Source organism: Catharus ustulatus, chromosome 20 (assembly GCF_009819885.2).
Source record: "Catharus ustulatus isolate bCatUst1 chromosome 20, bCatUst1.pri.v2, whole genome shotgun sequence".
In the NCBI taxonomy this organism is placed as follows: Eukaryota; Metazoa; Chordata; class Aves; order Passeriformes; family Turdidae; genus Catharus; species Catharus ustulatus.
Window position 1 is genome coordinate 7,953,830 of NC_046240.1, and position 7,218 is coordinate 7,961,047.

Here is a 7,218-nt window from a genome sequence, read left to right on the forward strand (position 1 = left end):
AGCAGCAGAGGAGTTTGCTTTCATTCTTGGAAATACTGTGTAAATCTGGATTAAAGGTACAGCCCTGAAGCTCCCTCTCAGCGGCCCCATTCCAGGGAGCAGCGGGGCTGGACCACGGGCACAGCAGAGCTTCCCTGCCACACAAAACAGCCGGGCTCTTCCCATCACTCTGCCAGAGCCGGGCAGGGAGGAGGAGCCTTGCCAGGGCTGTCCTGTGCACAGCGATGTGGTTCAACACTCGCTGCCTGAAATGCAAAGTCCAGGGCCAGAGGGTGCAGGACATGGCTGAAAAACATCTGCGAGTTCTCCAGCCCCAGCAGCTCCTGCCACCTGCTGTTTTCACACTCTGAATACCACTGGGATGCTGTCTTCCCAAATGGCTATAGCCTCAAAAAGTAAACCTTACTATTATGGAAAGATTCGGTGCAGTGTTTATATGAAGATCTAAAAATGGGACCCTCAGGAAAGCAACTTTTTCTCTCTGGAATGAATTGATCAGGCCTCACGTGGTTGGTTTGTTTGAGCAAGGAGCACATTGTGAACGCAAGGATGCATCCCTGTAATAAAGGTTGTGTAACTCAGATCTGATTCAGCAGAGAGTGGGGGCTGGTTACAGATTCATAGCATAAAGTAAAAATATTGATTCTACTATGTCAGATTGGTTCTAACTGTGCCTGGATTTTTTTGCTTTTTGTTTGTTTGGTTTGGCTTGAAGTTTTCAGGAGGAGTATGTAAGCCAGAAAAATACCAGATGACTTTCTGCTGCCCAACATTGGTTCAAAACTAGAAACCAGGATGAAAAATTTCAATGCAAAGCTAAATAATAGTTCAAAACCACAACCTTCAAATTCTTCCCTCCTGCCCTACAGCTAGTGGTGATAAAAATGAGAGCTGATTCATTACTTGGGTTTTAACCAAGTGTTAGCCATAAGACTAAATATTTAGCTGGAAACCCAAAGGAGGAAATATTAATAATGCAGTATTGTATTTATGATTTATGCTATTATGATTTGATTATGTAAACAGAACATAATGGGCTTGAAGTAAAACATGAAAATTCACTTTGAATATCAGGAAACATAGACTGCCTGATACTGTCCCAAAGGAAGGGGTGGAAACGCCGCTGTTTGGCTCTCAGGGAGGCGGCGAGTGGCCGTGCCGGGACAGTCGCGGCCGTTCCCGGTGTGCCGTGCCCTGGGAGCTGTGTCCCGCCGGGAGTGAGCGGGCAGGGCCGGCTCCTGCCCGGGGATCCTCCCGGCCCCGCACCGGGAGCAGGAGCCGGAGCATCGCCGAACGACAGCGCTGGAGCTGTGCGCTCGGCAGGGCTTTCCTCCTTCCCAACAGCTGCTGTTTGCTTCCTCAGGCAGCCCTGTGCTTTCGCAGCCATGCACCGCGTCCCTCCGCCCCGAGAAACACCGGGAGGAAGGAAAGCGAAGCTTCACCGGGAATTCCGCTGTGCCGGAACAGCGGCGTTCGGGGACGCGGCGGCAGCGGGAAGGGCTTTCCGAGGAGCTGCAGGGACACGGGGCAGGGACACGGGGCAGGGACACGGAGCAGGGACACGGGGCAGCGACACGGGGCAGGGATACGGAGCAGGAGATGCGGAGCTCTGCAAGCGGGGCAGGGCCCGCCCGCGCTCCCGTTCCCGGCGCTCCGCCCAGCGCCCGCACGTGCCCGCGGGAGCCCCCGCACGGCTCGGCCGCCCCGCCCCGCCTCGTCCCGTCCCTCCCCGCTCCCACTGCCCCGTCCCAGCCCGTCCCAGCCCGTCCCGTCCTGCCCCGTCCTGTCCCGTCCTGTCCCGTCCCCGCCCGGCCCGGCCGCGCCGCTCGGTGCCTTCCACTGGCGGCGCGCGGGTGCAGCCAGCCCATCGGGCGCGGTGGCCAAGTGGTAAGGCGTCGGTCTCGTAAACCGAAGATCGCGGGTTCGAACCCCGTCCGTGCCTGCCGAGGCAGCGCGGTGCGCTGGCAGCCCCGCCGCGGGGAGGCCGCGGACGCCGCCTCGTATGCGGCTCATTTTTGCTGTCAGCCTCGCAGATCCGGCCCGGAGCCCCGGAGGGAAGCTGCGATCTGCAGGGGGAGTTCCAGCGTGCGGCCGGCCGGGTGTCCCCGGCTCCCTCGGGTCTGTGCCCCTGAAGCGGTTGGGAGCCCGTGTCTGAGCATCCCTTGATGTCCTCCCCAGCACCCCGGATTGAGACGCTCCATTGCAGGGGACACTTCTCGGCGTTTTCCCTCAGGACGAGTGTCCTGACCTGGGTGAATCTCATCTGAAACAGAGCAGGTGTCTCTGCTGTGACTCTGCAGGGAAGTGTTGGTTGTGAGGAATCCTGCTGCTGGTGATTTGTCTGTCGGTGCTGGGTTTGATATGCTCACGGACAGACAGACCGAATCCTGGAATAGGCAAGTGCTCAGTGCACTTCAAATGATACAATTGGCAAGGCTGGACAAGCCCTATAAGATCATGGAGTCCAAGCATTAACCCAGCGCTGCCATGTTCACTGATAAACCATGTCCTCACCTGCAACAGCCACATCTTTTAACCCTTTCAGAGATGGCGATTCCACAGGGTAGCCTGTTCCAGTGCCTGACCACCCTTTCCATGACATTGTACCATTCACACCACAATTTACCCTAATTGCTTGGTTCTTGATCTATCAGTCTGTGCAAAACATGACACACGTGAGGGCATTTCTGCTACCTCTGTATAACATCCCTTTGGTTATTGCTGCCTTCAGACAGCTGAAAATATGTAGACTCATTGTATTGCAAAATCAGCAATAGTCAGATATCTGGGCAGAGCAGAGGAGCCCCTTCCAAACAACTTGCTGCTTCCTTTGATGCTTAAGAAAAAGCTGGTTTTGCTGTTTCCTGTGCCACGCTTGGCCTGGACTTGACTGGGCAGGAGTGTGTTTGCCTTTCTCAGCAGGGGCTGGAAGTGTGAGCACATGAGGTGTTTGGGAAGGTCTGTACAAAATGCTTGTGCAGGATGTTATTAGCAAGCCACAAAACAAGCTGTAGTACGTTTTGATATAAAAACAGGAAATACAGTTTAGAACTTGTTTAGAAAAATGCAGACCCTATTTTACTTGCAAAATAGATTGCTGTCAAAATCCCATCACCTTTGTTGGAGGCTTTTGAGGATGAAATTTCCAGCTTTGAAACGCCCTATTTTGATTTTTTTCTCCCCTACATCATTTCACAGCGGAATGTCAAACCAAAATGTTTCTACTGGTTCAAAAGCTTTCAAAAGCCATCTTGCAGCTTTTGCAGAGATTTTCAGAATTCTGTGGGTTTGTTTCTGGTCGAAACCAGTTGTGAAACTGAGTTTCTCCCTGAAGCAGGTTTCCCATCCTGTAAACTCGAGCAGTTAGGTCCTGCCCAAACGTGTGCCACGAACTCAGGACTGTGAACCAGGTGTTTTAATAAAGCTCTGGCATCGCTGCTCTCTGTGGCCGTAACACATCCAGGCAGCTCAGCAGTTACTTAACTTCAACCTCTGCAGAACTGGAATATTCCCTTCTAGCTCCTGGGTGTCTGTGAGGAAGGTCCTTCACAGGCTCCGTGCTGAATTCCCAGGAGAGGATTGCTACTGTGCATCTTCACTTCTGGAACAGCACAAAACTGGATCCTTTCTGGCCAGGAACAGGCAGTTCTGTGTGTGCCATCCTGCCCCTGCTGCTGTCTTCAGGGCAGGGTTGTGTTGGGCAGGTCACGTTTGCTCACCTCCCAAATTCCCTCTTCTTATTCATTCAGGCAATAAATTTGATTTTGGCTTTAATTAATAGCTAAAGTCCTGAAGTGCCAGCCAATGAACTTTAATCAAGGCATTTATGATCTGATCATAGGTGTGCGGGAGATGGGTTTTTTTGGTGGGTTGTTTATTTTTGACACAAATTCTGACTGAAAACATAAATTTTTTTAGGTAGCCCTTTTCAGTTGCTTTAAGATATTTGATTTTTTTCCCAGAAAATACTGAGCTGCCTCCCTCTGAATATAACACATCTGTGAAATGAGGAGCTATTAAATGAGGATTAAAATGAGGCCCCTTTTAATTACCTAATAAAAACATAGTGCAATTAATGTACTTAAAAGATGTGTTACTGCTGAAAATCTTGGCCATATTTAAATACAAAATTCCCTGACCTCTCTGACTTGACAAACCAGTTATTCAGAACCCAGACATTTTTGTGACTGCTTTAAAATAAGTGTAAAAAATCAACTATTTTAGCAATATTTCTTGTAAAATTTCAATTTTAGCAGCATTTCTGAGTTATGTATTTTTGAGAAGCTGACAGAAAATGTTTGCCTTTGAAAGGTAAGATATGAATGGACACTGAAAAGTGGGGTTTGTTTGGATTATAGTAACATTTTCAGTGCTCTGCAACTTTCCTAAGTGTCCATCGCATCCTCCTTTGGGTGTAACTTCAGCCACCAAAAACCAGTGTTGGGAACATGGCAAGAGCTGTGTCTGGGTCAGAAACAGCAGGGAGATCATTGGAAAGCCTTGCTTGGACCTTGCTGTGGAGCCAGGCAGGGGGATTGTCCCAAAAGCTGGGCAGACCCTCTTTTCTCATTAATAATGTGTTGGATTGGTTTCCCACCTCTCCTGCTTTTTGTGTTATCCTTCCATAGGATGGCTGGCACCTTAAAAAAAAGAAGGGAGGGGGAGAGAGGAAAAAAACAGCCACCCAAGCCCTGAAACCTTGACCTTGTGAAGAAAAGGCCTGTGCTGAGTTGTGCAAACAGAGCGTGGTGTGCCAGGGGTGAGCAGGCAGAGCCAGCTGGGCCATGAGCCGGGCACAGCTCCCCTCCCATTGTGGGGGCTGTCCCCAAGCCCAGAGCCCCCTTTTGATGTCAACAACAGGACCAGGGTGGGAGGATGCTCCATGTCCTCAGTCCAAAACCACAACAACATTTCCTGCAGGTTGGGCAATTAAACATACAAAGTGTTTTATAAAGCTGCGAGTGCCAGTGAGACCACCCCAAACTGGGCAGGAGGAAGTGAGCTCAGATGAGAGAACAGTATTTGCAGAATTGTCCCAAATATAAGGCAGAGTAAATTAACCCATGAGTAAATAAACCCCCAAACTGTGGAAATCTTCACATGGCTACAGCAATGTGATTCCCATTTCTATTATGCCTGCAATTTAATGGACTGCTGAAGTTTGACCAAAAGGCATTTCTTGTGTCAAAATGAAAAATTACAGATCAAAAGGGTGACTTTGCAGACAAACATATCGATCTAAAGCCTGGGTGACACAGACTTCCTGGAAGAGAGCCCAGAAGCATGTCTGTGTTTAAAGTCAAATGGTTGTAGCCTTTTACCACTGATGAATAAAAAATGTTTTTGTCTGCATGCCGAAGGCTCCAGCAGAAACAGAAATTACTCAATTTGTTCTGCCAGAGGAGCAGGTACGTGTTTGTGAATAGTAATCCATTGAATGCTGCAGAATTCTGTAATTTTAAAAATGACAGTGAGATAGGAAATAAGAATTATTTTTTCCCCTTGAAAACTCTGTTTACAGCACTACAGGAAAGGCAGATTGAGAATCCTTATTCTGTGTTCAAGGGGCAGAGTTGCTGGTATCCCCTTCTCCAGAAATGTGAGGGGAGCAGTTGTGAAGTTTCCCTGTGAGGAACCCAGTTGTATTTTTGCTTTGATACAGGAGTAGCAATTCTTACACAGGTCCCCAGGGCTGCTAGTCATCTGTAATTAGATATTAATGGACAGGTCAGGGTGTTCCTACCTGCCCAGGATGGATGGAGGGCCCAGCACAGCAATGTTGTTGCTTCTCTGGGAGCCAGGGTACCAGTGGGAATGACAGCTGCAGGATTTTGTGAATGAGCTTGAGGGCACACGGCAGAGGGAGTGGGAATGCTCACTGTTGCGCTGGTGTAGTGCAGAAGAGCACTCAGCTTCCCAAGAGAACCTGTGAAACAGATTTTAGATTAAAAATGTAATGCTGAATGGCAGCTACTGCTTCTGGGGAGCCCAGAAAATGCCAGCTGACACTCCAGGCAGTGTGTCTCAAATGAGCTGCAATTATGCAGGGAAGGAGGAGCAAGATGGATGGGAGATTACTGATCCCTTTTTCCCAGCCTGTTTAACCTCAGCAGCACAGGGCCTGCTGCTCACAGACTGCACTTCTCCTTGACTCCCTCCCAGGTAGTTTCTCATGTTCCTGGCTGTAAACTGTATGAAAAAGAGTATCAGAACCTCAGCCTGGAAGGTTTGTATGCCTGGAAGAGTTTTCCTTATCTGTGTACACTCTTGCCTTTACCACTGAATGAAGTTCACTGCAGTAAGCAAGCTGTCGCAGGATGAAGAGCAGTAACATGAGTATAGCTTTTATTGTAATGATCTTTCTGTAAATTGGGAAAAAATTCTATTTGAGCTGATGAAATGATATGTTTGTAAATGCAGTGCCATGGGAGCAGAGTCAGGTGTTGGATTAATATAGCAATAGGACAAGAGGAAATGGCCTCAAGTTGCACCAGGGAGGGCTTAGATTGGATAGCAGGAAAAATTTCTTCACCAAAAGGATGCCAAGCCTTGGAAAGAGCTGCCCAGAGAAGGGGTTGAGTCACCCTCCCTGAAGGGATTTGAAAGACGTGTTGCTTAGGGACATGGCTTAGTGGTGGACTTAACAGTGCTGGGTTAATGTTGGACTCTGAAAGGTCTTTTCCAGCCTAAGCAATTCTCTGAATCTCATGGAGAGGAATTGCCTTTGCATTCTGCACAGTACAGCTGCACAGGCCTGGTGATTACAGTGACAAAGCCAGGCTCAGAGGCCAGACTGAGATACCAGGTCAGTGCAAAAGCTTCAGCAATAAACAGGACAAGAGACAAAGGGCAGACACTGAAGCACAGGAGGTTCCATTCAAACATAAAGAAACAGTTTTCCAAGTGAGCAGGACTGATGCTGGAACAAGTTGTGAAGTCTCCATCCTTGGAGAAATTAAAAATCCATCTAGACACAGCCCTGGGCAACCTTCTTTAGGTGACCCTGCTTGAGCAGGGGGTGGGACAGGTGACTTCCAGAGGTTCAGCCTCAGCTAGTCTGTGAAACTCCCTTACCTCTGAAGTTTTACTGTTTGCTGTGCCTGAAGGCCATGGGGCCAAACCACCCCCTGCACTGAGAGCTGTGGCTGCCCTGGGGCTCTGCCCTGCCAGCTCATTTGTGGCAGTGGTGCTTCAAACTAGTGCTGAGTTGGTACAATC

At 49.2% G+C, this 7,218-nt stretch overlaps 1 non-coding gene across 1 annotated transcript; it reads left to right on the top strand.

Moving 5' to 3' along the window:
* Positions 1–1,870: 1,870 nt before the first annotated feature.
* Positions 1,871–1,942, top strand: TRNAT-CGU. The gene has a single exon. It is a non-coding gene; the product is annotated as a tRNA-Thr (tRNA).
* The last annotated feature ends 5,276 nt before the right edge of the window (positions 1,943–7,218 follow it).